This window comes from Pinus tabuliformis, chromosome 9, assembly GCF_031772625.1.
Source record: "Pinus tabuliformis cultivar Carrire ecotype Pingquan chromosome 9, CPIR1, whole genome shotgun sequence".
NCBI lineage: Eukaryota > Viridiplantae > Streptophyta > Pinopsida > Pinales > Pinaceae > Pinus > Pinus tabuliformis.
The window spans coordinates 144,003,643-144,029,794 of NC_142307.1; positions in this window are offsets into that span (position 1 = coordinate 144,003,643).

Sequence of the window (26,152 nt, forward strand, 5' to 3'; positions counted from 1 at the left end):
GCAGTCTTGGGAATGTCAACTTCCTTCATGCGAATTTGGTGGTAGCCTGAGTGAAGATCCAACTTAGTGAAGAATTGAGCCCCATTGAGTTCATCCAGCAAATCGTCAACCACCGGGATGGGAAATTTATCTTTGACTATCAATTTATTGAGGGCCCTGAAGTTGGGACACATCCACCACTCCCCATCTTTCTTGAGCACCATGACCACTAGGGATGAATAAGGACTAATGATGGGACGAATGACACCGGCTTCCAAAAGTTCCTTGATTATTTTTTCTATTTCATTCGTTTGGGTGAACGGATATGTGTATGGCCGCACATTTGGGGGTTGGGCCCCTGGAACCAAAGTGATGCTATGATCATGTTCCCCTCACGAGGGTGGAAGCTCATGAGGCTTGTTAAAGACTGGCAGATGGTTATTTAAAATCTGTTGCATCTCAGGATGAATTGGCAGAGACTTGGTTTCGACTACCTGGATGGCATTAAATTGAGCTACCACTCCATGATTGCCCTTTTTTAACAATTTTTCCATCCTATGTGAGTTGATGATAGAGGGGGCTCCCGCCTGGAGTCCACGGAGGGTATGTGTGTAGTTGTTCTGCTTAAAACTCATATATAACTCCTGGAAATCCATTGTGATTGGCCCAAGAGTGCGGAGCCATTCAGCGCCGAGGACAATGTCGCAACCCCCCATGTGTATGGCAAACATGTGGGTTTTCAACTGATAATCCCCCATTTGAAGTTTGACATTTTCACAGCGGCCTTCACATTTCATTGTGCCCCCATCCGCAATTTGGACTTGGAAGTTAGAAACTGCTCGTACAAAACAATGCACTGCTTCTGCGACTTTTTGATGGATGAAATTATGTGTACTTCCACTATCAATCAAGACTACTACTGGGCGATATTTAAGAAAACCTATGATTTTGAGAGTTTGGGGGGAAGAAATCCCTGCCAACGCATGCAGCGAAATAATTGGTTCGTCAGGGACATTGTCCTTTTGGTTGTCTGCTTCTAGTGCCTCATGGTCCTCAAGTGGTGGATCTTCCTCTGTTGAGCTGTAGTCAATGGCATCTATTTGAAAAAATTTGGGCTCCTTGCATTTATGACCTGGGGAGTATTTTTCATCACAGTAGTAACATAGTCCTTTCTTTCTTCTTTCGGCCATTTCTGCAGGTGACACCTTTTGGACCTTAAGTGTTTGAGTCATGTTGTGAGCCTATGGGGGGGGACCTTTAGCGGAGAAATTTGGGTGACTGCATTGGGCTGCTAATGCACGCTCCACGTTACGAGCTACCTTGCAAGCCTCCGTCCATGTGGGAGGGTGGTGCAGTAGGACTTGAGCTTTGATGGCTTCTTTAAGACCGCTGATAAAACATTCCGTGTAGAACGCATCTGAGAGACCCCAAGTGCGGAAGGCTAAGGCTTCAAAAGCTATAATATATTCATCTACTGTACCAGTCTGTCGGAGCTTAGTAAGACGACCCAAAAAAGATTCCTCCTGTTCAAAGTGGTCTTGAAGAGCTTTTGTAAATTGGGTCCAAGTCCTAAAAGGTCCATTGCAACGTTGATGCCATTCCCACCATTGCCACCTTTCATTGTCCAAGTACATGCTCCCCAACATAAGCTGAGTCGCATCATCTAAGATACGATTCAGTTTGAAATACTGCTCCATTTGTGCTATCCATGCCGATGGGTGAGAACCGTCAAATTTATGCATATCCAACTTGGGAGGTCGCTGACTGGGTGGTTGGTGGGTGTGCCAGACGTGAGGAGAGTGGCTAGACTCACCCTCATTGTAACCATTGCCATTATACGCCTCCTCGTGGGCTTGCTCCTTGTCCTTCAGGATGAGTTGCGTGACTTGGCTACATAGTCCAGTAAGCTGAAGGCTGAGGGTGTGCCTGGATTCTTCAAGTTTGTCCATCCTTTCATTGGCCATCGCTTGAGCTCTAGTTTCTACCATACACCAACCTGATGAAAATTTGGGACCACCTAAAAATTTTCACTAATAATTGAATGGTACCACTGTGCTCAGCTCGTCATCCTGATTCTGATGGGCTAGATCACCAATAAGCACCCCTCAATACTGCAGTGGCCAAATCCTCAAAATGTCAATGCGGCCAAAAGTCCTGCGAAAATTATACCCTGGTATAGGAACCCTTCACAACGAATCCGATCTGGGGGATTTGAGAGATCTGAATGGCGGATCTGATGGCGGAATAGACTACTTCTGCGGATCTGATGGATCTAATAGATCGGAATGGCTGATCTACGAACTCGAGACTGCGGGACTGATGTGTGCTACTGCTGCACCCCTTTGCACAGGCGGATCTGGAAGAGATGCTGTGTGATCCCCCGATAGAAAAGGGAACTAAGGTCTTGAGGAGTGTCAGGTGCTATGGATCGCAATATATATAAGGTCTGGCAGTAGTACTCGGCCCAATGTTTCAAGGCTCTAACTAAGGAGGATCGACCATACCCTTAGCCGTACAACCCGACTACCCTCCCCGAGTGCTGTTCTCGGTGTACTGTAGCCGCAAGACAACCAACAATTTATCTATGGCGAGGTTTCAAGGGAGCCTAGGGGGCTTCCGATATACCCAGAGGGTACGTGGAAGACAATCCGTGCGCGGTTCTATCTAATGCGCTACTACTCGAAGGGGTACCCACAGGGGTTACAAGGGAGTCCAACAGACGTGACCACCTCTTGTATTTCCTGCGTGCATGCCTCCCCAAATCCGTAGGTTTATGCGCTCAACGACAAATCCCATGGTTTAAAGACGTTGGAACACGTCTCTAGCCAAATTTTTTTTTTGCTAAGAAAAGGAGATCCCACCGGCCCTGGAAAGTGCTCTGATACCACTTGTTATGCTCTTAACTTGCAAAATGATACCCAAATACAGAATATGCGAAGAAAAGATACCCAGAACACAAAATAGCAATGATTTTATTATTCAGAGAGTAATGTTCACTTGCCTCTTCGAGGGGGCAACCTCCAATAGAGCAGAGCTCAACTACAAAATAAGACACGATGCTCCTCGCAGGGAGTCTCTATCCTTTATATATGACTCATACATGCAATACCATGGGCCAATACCGTGGGTTTTATTAATACCATCTATCTAATACTACGGCCCATTTGCAACTAACTGTGGTTTTGTCATTAATTGCGGATTAACCACTTACAATTATTAATATGGGCTTTATTGACTCTTGACTATGACGTGATCCCATTACATAAATAAGAGGGTTAGGGTGGGACCCTAACAGTATATTTTATATGTTTTCCGCATCTAAAGCTTTCCCGTCACCTTTTTCTTATCATCGTTCTCACCTCATTTGTAAACTGCAGGAGCAAAGAGTAGAGAAGTATACATAGCAGAGTTCAAGATATTATGGGAAAGAAGGGTAAAGCTCCCAGTTCTGAAGATAAAGAAATGATGCCCTTGTACACAAACACCACTTGTAACAAAGATGTCAGTATTACTACTTGGGAAGGCATGTATAGTTTACTTGAGGAAGAAGATCCCAAGGTAATGGAGGTTATGGCTACTGTAGGCTCACACAGGTCTTCTAAGGCGTCTATTATAGATCTAGCATGTTCATTCTTGCACAGGATAGCGGAGAGGCCCAAAATTCTTCCATACATGGACATGGTTAAATGGGTGCTAGATAATGATAATATCACGTATAGAGAATTTAAAGCTCAGAACCAAGAACGTATAAGTCGTTCTTTCCACAAAATTTAAGATTTATATCCTCTAACAAAAAGCGCGCAAGAGGCGAAAATTGCATCAGGGAAGCTCGGATCGTGAAACGGAGGCAGTTTCCGATGTGCGATTAGCACCTAGCGCTAATTGCGCATCGCCGGGAAAAACCCTCAAGATGGAAAGCCTCAAATTGCTTAGTCGCCTGTAAGCTCAGAAATTTGTAGGAAAAAGGTGCTAAAGACGGAAGGTAAAACTGGAACTCAAAACCAATGGTATTTATCTTCAAATAGTATGTAAATATCTACCAAATGTACAACATCTACAAACAAGCTGGAGACAGAAGGCTCAAGAACGAACAGAGTCAATCAAAAGGTTAACCAAGTTGAATTGGGATTGTTACTGGGCGTATTTTGTAAAACCACATAGCCAGTGCATGACTTTCAAATGTATCATCAGTTCTACCGAGAAAATGGCACCAGCTCTTGCTGATTCCGTTTTTGCAGGACAGCTAAAGTCGGAAGTCAAACAGCCAACTCTCCTCAAGCAAATGCTGAACGCTTGTAACTACAAGGAGAAAATACATAGATAGTTAGTTATTAGTTTTAGTTTTAGATTCAGTTTTAGTTTTAATTTTGCTTTATTTTTTCCTGAAATGAGGATGGTCATTTAAACTGCATTCTACATTTTTGTAATAAATTATTTTTAGACTTAGTTAGTAGTATTTAAACCCTTCTCATGCATTTAGAGAAGGGTCCAGAAATTTATCAAAAACTTGTCCTCAGAACATGCACTTTTGTACCCTCCGAGGAGATTTTGATGAATGAATGGAACAGGATTTATTGATATCTGCATCTAATATCTACTATTGATGTTGCACTTTTGTACTCTTAGTGGATGTTGGATTAAGAAGAGATAGATCATTATTGCTGGAGCTCATGAGTAGAACTAGTTATAAATGGTACTTTTATCTCTTAACTAATTCTGCTTATGTGTTATGGTGATATTCATGTTCAGTTATTTATATATAAATGCTTAAATGCTTGAGTTATCATTTGGCACTTTTGTACGGTGATAGCTATTTATTTATGCTTAGTATATGAATAGCTTATTATGCGATATGTTTTTCATAACTATTTTGTCTAACTTTTTATATGAAATGGTTTATCGTTATTGAATTCTTTTCTCATAGCTGTTGAATGATCTTTATTACCGACTGTTATTTGAAATCATTTTAGATCGCATAATGGAAATATTACATCTCGAGTTAGTTTAGAATTAGATATTTCTGTTTATTAGAATACAATTGCATGTTGTTAGATTAGATTTAGAATATAAAGCATTTTACTTAGAAATCATTAGGAAAGAAATATCAATTCTCAACACACACACACACAGATATTGGGAAACTGGTCCCATATCCCCAGTCGAACCCACTATACCAAATGGAAAAGGAGCTACCAACCAAGGTCCGGACAGGGTGGGTATCCCCCTTGTTGTAGACCCAATTTTCGGGGCTTCAACAACACCCAATGAAAGGATGTCATTCATTAAATTGATAAGAAAATATAAAAGTATCTTTCCCTGGGATTATTCAGTTCTCAAAACATATGATACTTCTATAATGCAGCATACTATACCCATGATTTCAAATAACAAGCCTATCCAACAGAAGCTTAGGAAGATCCACCCAAACTTAGAAAGTCAAATTAAGTCTGAACTTAATAAAATGCTTAAAGCCAAAATCATTTTCCCTATAAGACATTCAAAATGGGTGTCAAACATGGTTCCTGTAAGAAAAAAGAATGGAGACATTAGGATTTGCATAGATTTTAGAAATTTGAATAAAGCTTGCCAAAAGGATAAGTTTCCTTTGCCTACCATGGAGCAGATTTTGCACTCAGTTGCAGGTTATAAATTGATGTCTTTTCTTGATGAATTTTTAGGTTACAATCAGATTATGGTTCATCCAGATGATAGATTAAAGACTACATTTAGTACAAAATGGGGAACATAAGCATATCAAGAGATGCCATTTAAATTGATTCATGTTGGCACTACATTTCAAGGTGCTATGGACATAGCTTTTAGAGGACTAATCAACAATTTAGTTGTAATATATTTAGATGACATCACTGTCTATTCTAAACATAGAAACAACCATATCAGTCACCTAAAACAAATCTTTGAGAGATGTGAGAAATTTGACATTTCTTTGAATCCTAAAAAATCTTATTTCACCTTGGCAGAAGGTAAATTATTAGGATTTGTGGTATCTAAGAAAGGAATCTATATCGATCCTGATAGGATTCAAGAAATTGAAAACATTCCCCTGCCACATAACAAAAAAATGATGCAATCATTTTTAGGACAAATTAATTTTGTAAAAAGATTTATTCCTGATTTTTCTCAAATCGTCTTACCCCTACAGTCAATGATCCGAAAAAATTCAATTTTTAAATGGGGAAAAGATGAGAAAGATTCTTTTGAGTTGATAAAGAAAGCCATCATTGAGGCTCCTTCCTTAACAACTCCCAATTTCCTAAAACCATTTGTATTATACACATTCTCTTCTGATACCTCTTACGCGGCAGTTTTGACACAGCTAAATGATCAGAACGTTGAAGCACCTATTTCATTCTTTAGTTCTAACTTACAAGGTGTTGAGCTAAATTATTCAGCTGTGGAGAAACAAGCTTTTGCTGTATTTAAAACTTTAAAACATTTCAGACCTTTTCTCCTAAAAACACACACTAAGATAATAGTCCCTTACCCCGCTGTAAGGCAACTGTTAATCCAATGAGAAGTAGGAGAGAAGAGAGCAAATTGGGTTACTGCACTTCAGGAATATGATGTAGAAATGCATCCTGCTAAAAATATTAGAGGTCAAGGTTTTAGAAGAATGCTAACAGGAGCCTCTCATTTACCGACAGAGGACGATCAATCTTCTAAGGTGCAATTATTTGAGGTAAGCCTCAACGATTCTCAATCATAATACGCTGATCTGAAATTTTTCTTGAAAAATCGACATGCTCCATTATATCTCAATTATACATCTAAGTGTGCTCTAAGGCTTAAAGAAAATCAGTATAAATTAATGGATAATGTGTTATTTATAAAAAACTATGATGCTGTATGATTAAACTGTTTAGAGAAACCTGAAGCTGAAAAGGTAATGCAGGAATTACACAACGGGCCAGCTAGAGGTCATTTTGGAGGAAATACCACAACACATAAAATTCTGCATGCCAGGTACTATTGGCCAACCCTTTTCAAAGATGCACATGAATATGCAAGGAAATGCAAAGTATGTCAAACCGCAGCAGGAAGAGAAAGGAAAGCAACACTCCCGTTGTAGCCAGTAAATATACAACAACCATTTGAACAATGGGGGTTAGATATTATTGGTGAAATAACTCCAACCTCCTCCAAACAACATAAGTATATTCTAACTGCAACTGATTATTTTACAAAGTGGGTAGAAGCTATCCCATTAAAGGTAGTTAACACCCAAAACATTACGGATTTCATTGATCAGTTTATAATTACTAGGTTTGGTCTCCCATCAGCTTTAATGTTTGATAATGCATCTTACTTTTCCGGAAATGCTATGGTAGAGTTTGCTTTGAAAATAGGTTTTAAACTTAAATACTCAGCTAACTATTATCCACAAGGTAACGGATTAGTTGAATCTACAAACAAGAACCTGATTAGAATTATCAAATGGACTGTAGAGAAAAATCATAAGAACTGGCATAAAGCACTAATATTTTCTCTCTGGGTAGATAGAATCACTCATAAGGCCTCAATAGGTATTTCTCCATTTGTATTGGTTTATGGGAAAGAAGTGATTCTACCCACAAACATAACAATACCATCTCTCGCTTTGGTTCAGTTTATTGATGAAAACCCTTCTTCTTCTCTTCAACTTAGACATGGTCAAATCCTTAAATTAGAAGAACAGAGGGAGAAAGCCAAAGCAATACATGGTCATCATCAACAGATATTTAAAGCTTCATTTGATACAACATCCACCAGCCCAAGAACTTTTGAAATTGGAGATGTTGTTTTGATGTGGGATAAGGCACATGAGGAAAAAGGTAAACATACCAAATTCCAAAGAATGTGGCTTGGTCCATTTCAAATCATAGAGAAACTAGGCCCATCCACCTTTTTGATACAAGATTTGTCAGGTAGGAAAGACTCTTTACGTGTAAACGGGCAAATTCTTAAAATTTATTTTTCTTAGAAGTTAAACTTTAGTTTTAAAATTTTAGTTTTAGGAAAATAAAGATTGAATAGTATCTCTTTTGGCTATTCAAATTTTAAATTTCTAATAATTTACTTGATTTTTCTCGCTTCTATAAATAAGAAGAGTAAAAGGATAATTATAAATATGAGATTTAAATAAACCTTATTTCTTTGGAAAATTTTGAATTTACTAAAGACATTTAGTTTCTGAAAAGACTCTAGATTTTATAAAGTATAGATGTTTTTGTACCAGTCAAGAAAAGAACCAGTAACTTAGCAAGGGTTCTCTACAAAAAGGTATTTACCAACTCTATAATTATCATCCATAACTCTTAAATGAGCCAATGATTCACCCCATCTGATAAATTTTTTTTTTTCACAGTGTAATTAAAAAATATTCAAAACTTAAAAGATAATGAGTCTCATCACGAGCTTGTTTATCATGATCACAGGAAAATAATTTAGACTGATATTACCAATACTGCATATCATAACAGGGTAATAGCTAATGATTGAAACAATCAAAAGACAAGGGTCTCATCACGATCTAGCTTGTTCAATGTAAATTACAACCAGTGAATGACATTGTTACCATCAGGTTACCAAGCCTGGACAATGGCTTTTAAGAATATTTAAAGTGAAAAGTACCATGAAAAAGAAACAAGTTCCAATTGAAAAAAATTGAATAAAATTTTGATTAAATTTTGAAATTAGGAATCAATTTCAGATAGGACTATGAACCATTGTTGGTTGAAAGATCACCCTGTCGAGGCTATGAACGCTTGCTGGCAGCAGGGACTCTATCTATGATAAATGAGTAAAAATCTATAAAGCCAATTTTAATAGAATACCTACTTTATCTTTATAAATCTAAGTATTGATTGGTACAGACATTTATGTTTTATCACCTAAAGATTTGAGTAAGAAAAGAAGTGAAATAGGTGAATACTTTATATTCCATAGAAACAATGTTTAATTTATGAATCATACAATTCTTATTCTTTCACAACTTTTCTTGTTTTAAAAGTTTACGAAATGTCAAAGAAACTAATCAGAGATAGTTGGTTCTCCCAAGTGAATCACCAATTGTTGGGCTATGCAGCAACACCCCCCCGCCTTTTTTATTATATAAAATACAAATAGGGACCCTTTTAAAAATTGGATTTTTCCCCTTCCTTTTTTTTGAATAAAATGCCAAGTCTCAGAAAATTGTTTCTTTTCAAAGAGTCCTTTTTGAATCTAAGTTAAAACATATTAAAGTCCTCATCGAAAATCACAAATCGCATAATTCCTTAATAGCAAATTTAAGCACATTTAAAAAATACTGATATGCGACTTTCGATCGAACTTTGTAGGCGACATTCCGATTGCATATCACACATCGGAGGATATTATGGCAAGAGCTTAATTGTTACCTATCAAAACTCTGATATTATGATATCTCGATGTTGCGATCTTGCGATATCGCATATCGCATATCGCAAGATCCATCAACAAAGTTTCATCCGTACTATATCTTAAATATCTGATATGACGGATTTGAAAAATGTCTAATAGTGTTTTTAAGTTGGACACATGTTAGGTTAGAATGATTTAATATGGTTATCATCCCTATGCATGTAATCATGGTGTTCGTTATGGTTCATTAATGCTGAACTCGCTTCTGGATATTTTCTTACAAAGTTCAATCATTTCATCAGATCTTTTATTTTACATGACAATTAATTGTTGTTGGTTTTAATAGGAACTCCGCTCAAGCGATGTCCATTTGAAAGGTGATGCAGAAGCATACCAAGAAATCTATCGCAGAATTCGAAATCACATATATTCCGTCCATGTTTACAGCAGTATGCACTGCAGATGGAGGCACCACTGCATGGCATACTATTTATACTACACTAGAGAATGAAAACCCTGAAGTAACAAATATTCGACCAACTGCTGAAAATACAGAATTGTAAGGAGTACAGTTCAGATATGCTGCATGCTCTTTCCTTCATTGAATAACAGCAAGGGCTAGGCTCTTGCCATACACAGATATGATAAGATGGGTGTTAGCCTTGGAGCCAAACGGCCCAAAAAAGGATCCATATATGTCCTAAAAGTCTCCAAACTTGCTTAAGAATTATCCCAAAGAATCCAAGTGTGCTCCAAAATTCTTCAAAATCCTCTTAAGGGTCGTTTGAAATCAAAATGGTCGAAGGCGGAAAGCACTTAAAGGGGAGGAAATACACTATCGAGAGGAAGGAAACACTTGAAAACCATTAAAATTCCAAAATCACAGGCTTAAAGTGAGAAGGCATAGCAGTCGTTAGATCTGGCCGATCAACGACCCAGATCTAATCAGTGGGTCACATCGGTGGAGGAAAATCAGTGCAGACCATGGGGCGATGGCGATCAAACAAGGACCATCAATCACATACGCGGATCAATGACCCAAATCACATCGGCGGATCGTAGATCGGGAAGACCAAAGGGGCGGGGCCTTTACATATTCCTATGTGTGATGCAATAAGGTCGGACCCGACGGCATTGTGAACGATATTCCATATTATTTCAAGTCCATACAAGGGCATTTTCCATGCATTTTTCATGGTTTTGGGCATTTCACGAAATATAAAGGGAGCCTTGGGCAGCATTGATGCGATGGAGCTTAGACTCAATGGGTTTCTAGGAGTGCATTATATAATGTTTGAAGTCCAGAGGGAGGCCATCCTCAATGTATTTCCCGTATTTTCTAGGTATTTTAGAATACAGAGGGGACAGAGAGACTAGGCCATCTACGATAGATGATAGCGACCCAAGGGGCGGACCCGATGAGAGAATAGGTCATGTGCAAGGAATTTTGAGGTCTGAAACGAACAGAGAAGGGTGAGATTTGCACAGTTACTGTGTTTTATGCATGAAATAGAAAACATTCATGGTTATCATTTGAAAGGGACCGTTGTAGGGATTTCATAGGCCCGATAGCCACTCCAGTTGCAGGATTAGGTGGCCAACCATCCTTAGAAGCATTGTGCAGAAATATTTACATGCCAGAAGAAGGATTTGGCCGGGATACAGCAGCCGGTAGATAGATCCTGGTAAGAAAAGAAAAGGGCCACAACACATTGCAACTCGAATCAAACGAGATCATGGAGCATCAATGTTCCGGTCAGCACAACAGCCATCTTGACAAACATTATGGGGCATATTTGGCACGAGAGAGCTCCCAGGCATCACAGTAAGTTCCCCAAAATATATGAATATGGTTAGTCTTCCGTCAGAAGAAGAAACCTATGAACCATGCTGCCTATTCAGGGAATCAAACGGTTAAACAAGACAGAGGGATAGATTAAGACACCGGAAGCCTCAAAAGGCTGAGGCTCATTGTAAACGAGCTATAAATAGTTGAAAACAAGATGTAATAAGGGTTCAACTTTTGGAGATTATTCCTTCTCTGTTCCTTCAAGCTTCTCATCTGCATTCTTTAGTAATACAAGCTTCTTTTGTTGTTATATGTTCAATGTCCATTTCTCTTATGTTCTATGCTTGCACTTGAACAATTTGTTCAGGTTTTCTTTGTGTTTAAGGCTAGATAACTGTCATCTTATCTCTACTTTGATATATTAGATTTGCAAGCTTCTTTGCTGCCTGTAGCTAGCCATTTATATGTGTTATTATATATGTATATGCCAGTATAGTTAGTAAGTTCATTTGCTTCCTATAGCTAGCCATTCATACATGTTCATGTATGCAATCTGCTGGTACTGTTAGTATTCTCCATCTATCCATTAAATCTACAAACTATTGAGCATTTGTGGTCTAAAGCCTTGTGTTATTGGGGGTGTTCATGCATGTATTGAGTGAGAATAGAGCTGAAATGGTTATCTAACTTGATCCAAACCATCATTTATTCCAATAGTTCAGAGAACAATATTGAATATTACATGTTACTAGGCATCTCCGATTTACAACCTAGGAGAGTTTCCTGGAGTGATAACATAATTAGCACCGTTGTCGGGGAGAGGAGATTGAAGTTCATCTTCCCTGGGAGAATGACACAAATCCAACTTTGATGATAGACAAATTTTGGACACATTTTTGGTTGTAATCATCTATCTAGTGACTCTACTGGATCTTGGTGACTCCACTCCATAGTTCTGGCTCAGTTTGTGAGGCACACTCAGAGAAATCCTCAGAAATCACAAGTTGATCCAATACTTGACCCTAGAAAGACCTTCTAAGAAAGAAAGGCATTGCAGAAAGGAGCATCAGGTTTAGGTAAACCTATACAATATTCTATATCTCTTCAAGAAAATCCTGCAATAGAACAATTACATGTTGAGAGTACAGATTCTAATACTAGCAGTGAAGAAAAACTCTCAAAAATTCATAAAGCTCCTTATTCTTGTAAGCTCAAAGGAAACCTCACCTCCTATCCATCATAATCCTTTAGTCTCATCAGTCACTTCTCAGCCCTTTGTCATTTAGACTTCCAATACCCTTTTAGCCACCACAACTATGGCAGGTCCACAAGAACCTACCAAAATGGAAAGAATCATAGCTGCTAGGTACACACCTCTAATACTACCCACTCCTTTGAATGCTATGCCTACTGGAGAATACCAGAAGTATATGCCTAAGTTCACCGGGACTGAAGGTGTTACTACTGAAGAACATCTTGAGTCATTTTATAGATATGCTAATAATCTGGACATTAGTGAAGATGATGTGTGGATGAGAGTTTTTTGTCCAAAGCCTAGATGGGGAGGCTAGAAGATGATCCAGAGAACTAGCCCCAAGATCTATAGCAGATATTGAAGCTTTAGATGATGCATTCCTAAAACATTGGGGGAATAAGAAGGATCTCCTCTACTACCACACTAAGTTTGGGAACTTGAAGAGAGAAAATGGTGAACTGCTGTCCGATTTTAATAAGAGATTTAACCGCATGTACAACAAGATACTAGCTGAAGTAAAGCCCACTACTACCTCTGTTAAACTCACCTATGCTAATGCTGTTGACTCTGACTTCTACCTACTGCTGAGAGAGAGGCGATGTGCTACTTTGGTTGACATGCAAGATGCAGCCTTGGAAGTAGAATCAAACATCATGGCTGCAGAGAAGCTCAAGGGGAATGCTGATAGAAGAAGACAAATGGGTGAATCTTCATCAGCGTCTGATCCTAAGATAAATAAAATGACCAAAATGATCGATTCATTAGCCTCTGAAATCTCGAAATTGAAGGTTGAGCAGTAGCTAGGGAAAGGAAGAATGCCTAATACCTTTGCTCCTAGAAATCCAAACCCAAATCCATATAGAAGAAATAATGAGCAGTTGCAGATTTTGCAACGAAACAATGATGCAAATGAAGACCAAAGTGTGAAGGCTTCTTTTCAAAATGCAGTCATGGAAGAAGAGCAGTTTGAAGAAGATGTTGAGATCCATTGTTTAGAAGACAAAGACAATGCTCCCTTTCTGACCTCAGCTACCTATGAAAAGTCATTATGCAATGACCAAATCAGCCAAGAATGGGATGATGAAGCTATCCTACAAAATGAAGACCAGCGTAGATATAATATGCGGTCAAAGATGAATAATGCTAAGGAAACTCCTGTTCAAAGAATTGTTGTTCCTACAGTACAACAACATAATAAGCAGAAACAGCCGACAGTTGATCCCATCACCCTCAAAGCTCCATCTCATGAGGTAACAAGCCTTGACAAGTCTCCTTCTCCTTTCAATTTTCAATCAGAAGTTCAGAAGCTAAGAATACCTATTCCTCTGATTGAATTAGCGAAAAATGAGTCCTTCAAAAGATCCATCCTCGAGGCCCTTGAGCCTAAAGCCATCCAAGCCTCCAATGATTGTGTAAATTTGCAAGATGACAAGCTAGCTGTTATTCTTAGCCCAATGATTGAAAATGGTGAGGCCAACTCCCCATCATTCTATGTCTCTCTGACTATTCATGATAAAATCCTTCACAACTGCCTTTTGGACACTGGAGCTAGTCATAACCTAATGCTGAAGGCTGTCATGGATGAGTTGGGTTTGGACATTACCAAGCCTTATCATGACTTTTTCTCTTTTGACTCTAGAAAAGTGAAATGTCTAGGATTAATCAAGGACCTAGCCATCACTTTTCCTCAACTGCCCATGAAAAGCATGATGATGGATATTGTGGTGGAAAATGTACCACCCACGTTTGGCATGTTACTTTCCAAAGGTTGGATCAAGAGACTAGGTGGATAATTACAAAATGATATGTCCTATGCTATTGTCCCAGTTTTTGGAGGTGAAAGCAAGAGATTATATAGAGAGGCGCAATTGGCTTATATCATCAGCGATGAGAATAACCCTACTAATCATCCCATCTATCCTATTGATATTGATTTTGGAGCATGTATTCTTCATATTTAAGAATCTCAGTTGGCCTCCACTTTGCTCAGGAAACCAGTTTGCTAGATTGCAGAGGATGGAAACCCACAGATTTGGGATATGTTCTTCGATGGGGCTTGCTCTAAAGAAGCTGCAGGGGTAGGTGTAGTCCTTGTGTCCCCAACACAAGAATACATTCATTTTCCTTTCAAATTAACCTTTCAGGTCACAAACAACATAGCAGAGTATGAAGCTTTGATTCTGGGCTTAAGCGCTGCTAAAGAAATGGGTATCAAAGGCCTGCAAGTGTTTGGAGATGAAGACCTCATCATTTAGCAGGTAAATAAAACATTCCAAGCAAGGCATCCAAGGCTGAAAGCATACAGGGATGAGGTATGGAGGCTCAAAGATTCTTTCATATATTTTAGCATTTCCTATATTCCAAGAATGAAGAACCAGCTTGTCGACTCCCTTGCTATTTTTGCTAGCACGTTTGTTCCTCCTTTGCCTCCTAAATTGATATATGAAGTTCAGGTAAAATATAGACCATCCCTGCCAGTCAATGTCAAATATTGGAGAGTTTTTGAAGATGATAAAGAAATTAATAGGTTTTACAAGTCATTGAGGAATTTGCTAAAACACACATCGACCAAGAAAATGAAAACATGGAAGAATCAGTCCAGTCCAAGCTAAAAAGTGAAATCAGCCAAGAAAGCATCATCCAGCTACCTAGTAATCACATACCAAAGGGATTGGTGCCTATATAGAAGCTTTTTGATCATAATGACGTTCCCTACAAGCCGATCAAAACAGAGAATGAGTCTGCTATTTGTAAACATAATATAGGGAGCCCAACCCATCCGAAATTCATCAATCTGTCTACTGATTTGTCTTCTGCCTATAATTCCGAGTATTGCACCCTCATGAAGCAATTCACTGATAGTTTTGCCTGGGAATACAATGATCATAAAACCTATGACCCAGACATTATTCAGCATAGGCTTCCACTAAAGAACACCACCCCTTTTAAGCAGAAATTAAGACCTGTCAGCCCTCTCTTACTGCCTTTGATTGAGAAAGAAATCAAGAAGCTGTTGGATGTCAAAATCATAATTCCCCTAAGGTATTCAAAGTGGATATCCAACCTTGTGGTGTTAAGGAAGAAAAATGGAAAAATCGAGGTTTGCATCAACTTCAGAAATCTGAACAAGTGCTCTAAAAAAGATAACTATCCCCTGCCCAAGATGGAACACTTGCTGCAAAAAGTTTTAGGGGCTAGAGTCATGTCTTTCTTAGATGGATTTTCAGGTTACAATCAGATTTTTGTACATCCTGAAGATGAGGAAAATACCGCCTTCACTACTCCTTGGGGTACTTTCATGTACTCCAAGATGCCTTTCGGACTGATGAATGCTAGGGCTACTTTTCAGAGGGCCATGGACATAACTTTCATGGGAGAGAAGGAAAAGTTTGTCCTTATTTATCTTGATGACATAACAATCTTCTACAACAGCCACAAAGACCATTTACAACATTTGAAGAAGGTCTTCCTAAAGTGTAGACAGTTCGGAATCTCAGTAAACCCAAAGAAGTCACAGTTTGCTCGAGAAGAAGGCAAACTTCTGGGACATATTGTTTCTGCTGAAGGTGTGAAGATTGATCCAGCAAGGGTTCAAGCCATTCAGACATTGTCCATCCCAAGGTCGAGAAGGGGCATCCGATACTTCCTGGGTAAAATCAACTTTGTAAGGAGGTACATTCCAAACTTCGCAGAGTTAGTAAAGCACATCACTTTCATGTTGAAGAAAGGATCAGATATAAAATGGACAGCTGCTTCAAGAAGCTCTTTTGAAGCCATCAAGCAAGCTATCATGGAATCTTCCACTCTAATTAGCCCAGATTACACCAAGGAGTTTTGTATCTTCTCTTTTGTCTCTTACGATACACTGGCAGCAGTTCTATCGCAGAAAAATGATGAAGGCATAGGGCACCTCGTGGCCTTTTTTAGCAAAACTCTAAGGGATGCTAAACTAAGGTATGACGTTATTGAGAAGCAAGCTTATGCTCTCATAAAATCTTTGAAAGCATTCAGAATTTATATTTTGCATTCCAAAGTAATTGCATATGTGCCTTTAGCCTCGGTGAAAGATGTCTTAACTCAGCCAGATTTTGATGGAAAGAGGGCAAAATGGATTGAAAAATTCATAGAATTTGACATAGAGGTGAAGCCCACTAAGCTTGTCAAATGCCAGGGATTGGCTAAGCTCATGGCCGAATAAAATTTTATCTTGTTAGACATAAATTGCATGGGTCTAAATTCAGATGATGAGCAAACAAAGGGAGCATCAGAAGAGCAAAAGTAGATTCGGTCCTTGGCTAAAAATCTAGCCACATGCGAATGGTATTCCAGCATAGTTCATTTCTTGTAGAAGCTAGAAGTTCATCCAGGGATTAGCTCAAGTCAAGCTCGTACCATTAGACTCAGATCAGCCAAATTCTACATTGACAAGAATCTGCTTTATTGGAAAGACCCATCAGGGATCCTCTTGAGGTGTCTAGATAAAGAACAATTTGTAGAGGTCATGCACCAGTTCCATTCTAGCATCTATGGTGGGCATCATTATTGGAAAACCACAGCTCACAAAATCTTGAGGGTTGGGTATTATTGGCCTGCATTGTTCTCTAATGTGTTTTCTTTTGTAAAATCTTGTGACAAGTGGAAGAGGTTTGGAGGAAGACATCAACTAAAATCTCTGCCTTTGAAGCCAATACATGTCAATGGTCCCTTCTAGCAGTGGGGCTTGGACTTCATAGGTGAAATTAACTGACATTCTAGTGGCCAACACAAATGGATCTTAGTAGCCACTGATTATTTCACCAAGTGATTGAGGCCACACCCACTAAGAACGCTAATCATCAAGTTGTCATCAAGTTCCTGAATGAGAATATTTTCACTAGATTTGGTTACCCAACCAAACTAGTCACTGATAATGCAGCAGCTTTTAAGGAAAAAGAATTGATGGACATGACCGAATCCATGGGAATTCAAGTGGTGCATTCTACCTTATATTATCCTTAAGGCAATGGCTTGGCAGAATCATCCAATAAGAGCCTGGTAAGGATAATAAAAAAAATGTTGGAAGACAGAAAAAGGAACTGGAATTCCAAGCTGAAGTTTGCACTGTGGGCTAATAGGGTTACCAACAAGAAATCCACAGGAAATTCTCCGTTCAAGCTGGTTTGTGGCATTGACGTTGTTTTTCCTGCCCAGTTGATTCTCCCTGTGGTGAAGTTCTTGCAAGAAGAACAAGATGAAGAATGACATGGTAAGAAGAATGAATAACCTAGTTGAACTACAACAGATCAAAGAGTAGATGGTTGAGAAGTCACAAGTCCATCAAATGAAAATCAAATAAATCTTTGACACGAAGACAAAAGTGGAAAATTTCCAAGATGGTGATTGGGTGCTCAAATGGGATGCATTGAAGGAAAAGAAATGTAACCATGGCAATTTTGACTCCTTATGGACAGGTCCTTTTGTCATTGCTCAAGTTCGGCACAACAATACATTCATCTTGCACAATTTGGAAGGAGAAGATGCATTTGGTAGCCCAGTAAATGGGCGGTTCTTGAAACTCTATTTCATTTAAGGCCTTAAAGCCTTGGTATTGTAAATATGTTTTTCTTTCAGTTTTTATTTTTATGCTAAAAAGACTCCATGCCCAATGGACCACTAGAAGGAAGATTTAAATTTTGTTTTTACAGGAAAGGCATTAATCTGCATTTCTTGAAACCTCATAGGGAGGCTTTCATCCCCAGAAGGAGCCAATGTTAGCCTTGGAGGCAAACAACCCAAAAATGGATCCATATATGTCCTAAAAGTCTCCAAACTTGCTTAAGAATTATCCCAAAGGATCCAAGTGTGCTCCAAAATTCTTCAAAATCCTCTTAAGGGTCATTCGAAATCAAAATGGTCGAAGGAGGAAAGCCCTTAAAGGGGAGGAAATACACTATCGGGAGGCAGGAAATGCTTGAAAACCATTAAAATTCCAAAATCACAGGCTTAAAGTGAGAAGGCACAGCAGCCGTTAGATTTGGCTGATCAATGGCCCAAATCTAATCGGCGGGTCGCATCAGCGGAGGCAAATCGGCGCAGACCATGGGGCGATGGTGATGGTGATTGGTGATCAAAAAAGGACCATCAATCGCATACGCAGATCAATGGCCCAAATCACATCGGTAGATCACATATTGGGAAGACCAAAGGGGCGGGGCCTTTACATATTCCTATGTGCGATGTGATAAGGCCAGACTCGATGGCATTGTGAATGATATTCCATATTATTTCAAGTCTGCACCAAGGCATTTTCCATGCATTTTTCATGTTTTCGGGTATTTCACGAAATACAAAGGGAGCCTTGGGAAACACGATGCGATGGAGCTTAGACTTGATGGGTTTCCGAGAGTGCATTATATAATGTTTGAAGTCTGAAGGGAGGCCATCCTCAATGTATTTCCCGTATTTTCCAGTCATTTTAGAATACAGAGGGGATAAAGAGACTAGGCCACCTGTGATAGACAATAGTGATCCAGGGGGTGGACCCGATGAGAGAATAGGCCATGTTCAAGGAATTTTGAGGTTCGAAACGAACAGAGAACGGTGAGATTTTGACAGTTGTCGTGTTTTATGCATGAAATAGAAAACATTCATGGTTATCATTTGAAAGGGACCGTTGCAGGGATTTCATAGGCCCGATAGCCACTCCATTTGCAAGATTAGGTGGCCAACCATCCTCAGAAGCATTGTGCAGAAATGTTTACATGCCAGAAGAGGGATTAGGCCGGGATACAACGGTTGGAAGATAGATCCCGGAAAGAAAAGAAAGGGGCCACAACACGCTGCAACCCGAATCAAACGAGATCATGGAGCATCAATGGTTCGGCTAGCGTAATAGCATCTAAACAAACATTATGGGGCATCTTTGGCATGAGAGAGCTCCGAGGAATCACAGTAAGTTGCCCAAAATATCTGAATATGGTTAGTCTTCCGTTAGAAGAAGAAACCTACGAACCATGCTGCCTATTCAGGGAATCAAACGGTTAAACAAGACAGGGGGATAGATTAAGACACCGGAAGCCTCAAAAGGCTAAGGCTCATTGTAAACAAGCTATAAATAGTTGAAAACAAGATGTAATAAGGGTTCGACTTTTGGAGATTATTCCTCCTCTGTTCCTTCAAGCTTCTCATCTACATTCTTTAGTAATACAAGCTTCTTTTGTTGTTATATGTTCAATGTCCATTTCTCTTCTGTTCTATGCTTGCACTTGAAAAATTTGTTCAAGTTTTCATTGTGTTTAAGGCCATATTACTGTCATCTTATCTCTGCTTTGAAATATTAGATTTTCAAGCTTCTTTGTTGCGTGTAGTTAGCCATTTATATGTGTTATTATATATGTATCTGCCAATATAGTCAATAAGTTCATTTGCTGCCTATAGGTATCCATTCATATATGTTCATGTATGCAATTTGCTGGTACTGTCAGTATTCTCCATCTATCCATTAAATCTACAAACTATTGAGCATTTTTGGTTTAAAGCCTTGTGTTATTGGGGGTGTTCATGCATGTCTTGAGTGAGAATAGAGCTAAAATGGTTATCTAACTTGATCCAAAACATCATTTATTCCAATAGTTCAGAGAAAAATATTGAAGATTACATGTTACCAGGCATCTCTAATTTACAACCTAGGAGAGTTTCCTGGAGTGATAACAATGGGTACTAGAGAATACAAAAGTGGAAGACAGACTTATCAAGACAACTAAAAAACAGTCTTGGGTTCTGTCAGAGCCAAAGATTTACAACAAATGTACAAGCTACCTGATTCCCAGGAAATTTACGACAAACAGTTTGTTGCAAAGTTTGTAAAGGAAAATGAAGACCCTTTTCAAATGATACAGGAATGGAGGAGAAGAGACAATAAATTCAAACAAGATAAATCAGGTATGTACCCCATTGCTTCTTTAGCCAACCCTTATAATTTCGCATCCTCTATGTTATGTAGGTTGTATGGTCTCCTTGATAATACTAAGTTCTCGATAAATTGGGTTCCTTTAATTGATGCTTGTGTTAATTCTCACATTATGAATGGGGCAAAAATTCTGTCTGAGAATTTGGCCAAAGCGATTACTGAATATTGCCAAACCAGGGTTGCCTCCTCTAGAGCAGTTCCCCAATTCTTCATATCTGCATATGTCTTCGATGCTATTTGTTTTTGCACTCATTTTCCAACCATGGGTTGTAAATGGACTACCAATGATCCTACTCCTATCTTCCTAAGTTATAAGAAAATGTGGGAACAAGATTTTATTCCACATTTTCACCAATTATGCCATGGAGTTGTTCTCCCCTTACATCAATTAGTTTTCTACAGAAGATGTCTGAGATTCACAAAAGAACCTATCGCAGACCTCCAAGCAATCTGAAGGTATTTTATTGAATAATCCTTCTCTTATATCAAGATATTTGGTAGCCAAGCTACATGTCCTCCCTGTGTATGTCTCAGATAAACTATTGGCAAGGGAAGTAGCATACCGAACAGTAGGAAATGGCCTCATAAAAACATTGAAGGAAATGAAGAAATCCCTATGGCCAAATTTTCCATTCAGTGTGGGTCATTTACCCTAGTTAATTATGGTCATGCATATAAAGAGTATCATAATTTGCAGTTATTAAAGCTCCCCATTCTACCATCAAGGTATTTTGATCCACAACAAGTAGCAAACAAATTCACCCTTTCAGTTAAGATCAGACCTATAACTCATATAGTAGATGAGTTTGAAGATTTACTGGAATAAACCGAGAACTTTGAGTAGATTCTGAATGTGTCCAAGACAAAGTTAAATCCAGAGAAATTGAGAAGATTCCAAGAGTTTAGAGAACAAATATTAAAATATCTTCCACAGGAATTTTGGATTACTCGTCATAGAAATGAAACCAAGTCTTAGGAGAAGAATGAGCCAGGCACGTCACAAGATCAGGAAGCAGAAACAAATGAATTAGAAAATTTGTGGGATGCATTCAATGAAAAACTACAGGATACCCCTAGGGTATCATCAACACAAGAACCCACAGGATTTCAGACCCCATCAAGGTAGATAGCAACAGTGACCACTAAAGGTCAAAAAATAAGTTTCCAAGATACAAAGGTAATTCCTGCAGATCCAACTACTGAAATAGGCTTGAATGTAACATATATCCCTCCTCTAGACGCCTTTTACAAATCTCTTCATAAAGCTGTTGTAAAAAGACAGAGGAAGAGGAGGAGAACCAAAACTCCTTTAGAACATGAATTTATGGATGTCCTATGTAAGGACACACAAATAATTTCGACCGAACATTTGACTCGACTATCTCAATTTGCTAGAGCCTATGCTACAACAAAAATAAAAAAAGCAACCGAAGTCTCTATTTTGATTAAAGAAAAGGACGACCAAATCAAACTATTACAGTGACAGTTAGATGAAGAAAGAGCCAACGTGTAACATCAAGCAGAGGAGTAGCTGCATAAGCTACAACAAGATATGGAAGTACTGAGAATAAGTCATGAAAATGACTTATCTACTAAAGACAAACAATATAGGAGCTAAAGAGTGACCTAGAAAAGTATAAGGATATTTCTACTGCAAAGGAATTCATTAATGAGGCTTTAACACTGAATACTTTACTGTCAAAGCAAAAACAACTCTTCCACCAACATATATCAAATATCATTCCACATTTGAATACTAGTGAACAATTAACAAACATCATTATTGATCAAAGAATTGAGTTAAATGAAATCAATTCTAAGATCTCTGATTATATTGAATGGCAGGATTCAGATAAGGAAAAAGGTCAAGTCTCCCGAAGATCAACGAAAGAAATAAGGATATTATATTCACTGATTGGGACTCACAGGTGAAACATGATGAACTAGCAATAGCCAGAGCATCAGGTATTTTGAAAAGCATTATCAAAACAATAAATCACATGTTGCACACATCCAACCTCATAAAGGAGAGTTATCCAAAAACACTTCCCGATCTTAAAGCATTAGACGATAATTGGAAGAATAAGAGTTAGCTACAGAAAGAAATCATTGAGGGGCTATCAAAAACCGACTTGGAAGAAGTATGGCAACCTTTGGTCAAACCACACAGTGAGATCATGACCTTGAATTTCTCCTTGGATTCAGTACAAAGAATGTTGCCACCCTTACATGATGCTATATTTGCAGGGCAGCTGAGAACACAACTCGGGATGCCACCACAAGTTAGGCCAATGTGCCGATGTTTGTGAGCTGAGAGGCAAAGATGGTAGTGGTGATTAATCAATGAAGACCTCAGTCATTTCTGAGCAATTTTATTTTTGGAAAGTTGGATACTAGGAATGAGGAAGGTTGTTTGAAACCTCCTCATAGATATTTTGTATAAGTTATTTTTAGTTAATTAAGAATAGTATTTAAACCCTTCTCATGCATTTAGAGAAGGGTCCATAATTTTATTAAGAACATTTACAAAGAATGCGTTATCGTAAATTTGTAAATGCCTTGATTGAATCATGGAACATGGTCTTTTCAATCAAATATATTTTTGTTGATCATTGTTGATGCACTATTGTATTCTTTGAGATACTCATTGGTAGAAGATTGATTGTGGCCTATTGTCACTGGTCAAATGAGCAGAATGGTACACATCTAGTACGATTATTATGTTTGCTAAATCTTTGTTCTAATATTAGTGATAAGTTTATCTTTCATGAATTATGTATGAAATCTATCATCTCTGTTTGAAGTATTAGTTGCACTATTGTACGGTATCATAATAGAGAATGGTCTGTTTTATATGTGATCATTAGAATATGCGATATGTTTTTCACAATTCTCTTGATTAGCTATTTTTTCAAAGGAATTATCTTACAATATATTAACTCTATATAGTCTACGATTGATCTATATCATCATAGATTACATAGACATATTTTTATATCGCATAAAACCAACAATACCACGGGTTAGATTAAAATAGATTTAATTCAAAGTTTTGCATCTTAGGATAAAGTTGTGTTAAATTCTAGTTATTCTTTTGTGAATCATAATAAAAAATCCCACAAATCATATAAACCCAAAACACTGGGAAACTGGTCCCATCATACCTAGTTGGAGCCACTACCCCAAATGGAAAAGGAGTTGCTTTAAGGTCCAGACCAGATGGTTATCCCCCTTCTTGTTGCCACAGATTTCTAAGGCCTCAACAGTCCAATTAGGCACCAACCAGCACATCCCGAAAAACACATAGAGATTTGGCAAGTCAGAAAATGCATGCATTCTTTACCTCAACCAGCCAGTAGCCCTTGGGCACTAGCTCCAAGACATTGGTCTCTAACTAGATAGAAAAACTTTCCTTGGTATCGATGCCTTGCTTATTGATTTGGATGGGGATGACTAGTAGGACAAAATGATAGTAAGAGATCTTCCTAACCCAGCCCGCCGCTACTAAATTCAATGTCATATGCCATTTACTTATGTATGGACCTGTAGAACAGGTTAACAAACTCTTACCCCCGCTACTTAGCTACTGTATTTGTCTTTGACCCATCTTATCCTGTAGGTAGCTCACAGGAAGGATGGTTATCATAGCTCAGGACCTGAATTTCCTTCAGCTCACGAGAAAATCATAAGTAAAATTATAAGTGCGGACACGAATGAATTCCTCTAGCCCAATAATGGGTCTAGCCATAACAGATACATTCTATGGAAGATTTCCTTAGGTTAGAATCAATCAAGAGGGCCGACCTCTTGGTTGCTTATCCTGCTTGATGATGTCCTTGCTTTCTCACTCCAAAAATCTCTCGCTTCCTTCTTCAAGCTCCTGAAACAAGTAAACAACAACATCATACAAACATAATAATAGACAAATTCCAATTCAACCTACTTAACAAGTCAAGAAACATTAAGCCATGAATATGTGATATTACAAAACATGTAGGAAATCAATCAATAGTTGAATATATTAACATCAAATAGAGATTACAACCATTCATCTTGACGTTGCAGTCTTCCTCTGAAAAGTCTAGGTTCCCACACACTTCTGCTAGCATTCCATGATGGATTCAAACAATAATAGTTTTGAATCCCTTTAGGCTTCACTCCAAACCAAAACACACTTCTCCCTCACACAACTAGATAGCTACAACTAGTAATAGCTTGCTTGTCTACTCCAAAATAACATCAAAACTTTGCAACTATAACACTCACACTAGTTTGTGCTTGGGAAGAAGGAAGGTTTATATAGGAAATATGGATGGGAAATGGATCCTCTTCTCATGGGAGAAGGAATTATCCCTTGAGGTAGTTCCATCATTATATGGGAAAGGAGACCAAACCGTCATCCTCGACCCCATCCAACCAAACCATTTACCAGACTTTCGTTACGGAGCTTCTAGAGCTGGAAGCTTCAGCTCTAATTTAAAAAAATTTTCATAACAAGACCGACACAACTGAAACACAAATAATTTGCTATGTTTGGTGCGAGGAGTAGTGCTAATCTCTCCACATTGGTGCGAAGGAGACAAAGGCCATTAGCACCGGTCTTGTAAACTAGGCAAAACAGAAGTTTCAAGGGAAATGGTGCAAAAGGGAAATGATCTACTCATGAAGAGGGACATAATGGGAGTTTCTTCATGAAGGAAAAGCATGCGAGATTCACTGTAGAGGTCCTCCAGGATCAAGGAACGGGGAGTATAGGGACAGTGACAAAATGCTGTGTAACACCCCACCCACAAAATTGAGAGAACCTCAAATATTTTTTCGAACATCATTCCTGCCTACCCTTTCTCCACTTACTCACTCGGGTCCCATTAGGCACCAATCAACACATCCCAAAAACACATAGAGATCTAGCAAGTCGGAAAATTCATGCATTCTTTACCTTAACCAGCGAGTAGCCCTTGGGCACTAGCTCCAAGACATCAGTCTATAACTAGATAGAAACACTTTCCTTGGTATCGAGGCCTTGCTTATTGATTTGGGTGGGGCTGACTACTGGGATAAAATGATAGTAAGAGATCTTCCTAACCCAGCCCATTACTACTAAATACAATGTCATGCCACTTACTTATGTATGGGCCTGTAGAACAGGTAAACAAGCTCTTACCCCCGCTACTATTTTCCTTCCTTGGCCCGCTACTTAGCTACTGTATCTGTCTTTGGCTCGTCCTATCCTATAGGTAGCTCACAGGAAGGATGGTTATCATAGCTCAAGACCTGAATTTCCTTCAGCTCATATGAAAATTATAAGTAAAACTATAAGTGTAGACATGAACAAATTCCTCTAACTCGATAATGGGTCTAGCCACAACAAATACATTCTATGGAAGATTTCCTTAAGTTAGGATCAATCAAGAGGGCCTACCTCTTGGTCGCTTATCCTGCTTGATGTGTCCTTGCTTGCTCGCTCCAGCAATATCTCACTTCCTTCTTCAACCTCCTAAAACAAGTAAACAACAAAAGCACACAAACATAATTATAGACAAATTGCAATTCAACCTACTTAACAAGTCAAGAAACATTAAACCACGAATATGTAATATTACAAAACATGTAGAAAATCAACTGATAGTTGCATATATTAATATCAAAGAGAGATTATAACCATTCTTCTTGATGTTGCAGTCTTCCTTGGACAAGACCAGGTTCCACACACTTCTACTAGAATTCCACAATGGCTTCAAACAACAATAGTTTTAAAGGTCTTCCCTTTAGGCTTCACTCCAAACTAAAACACACGTCT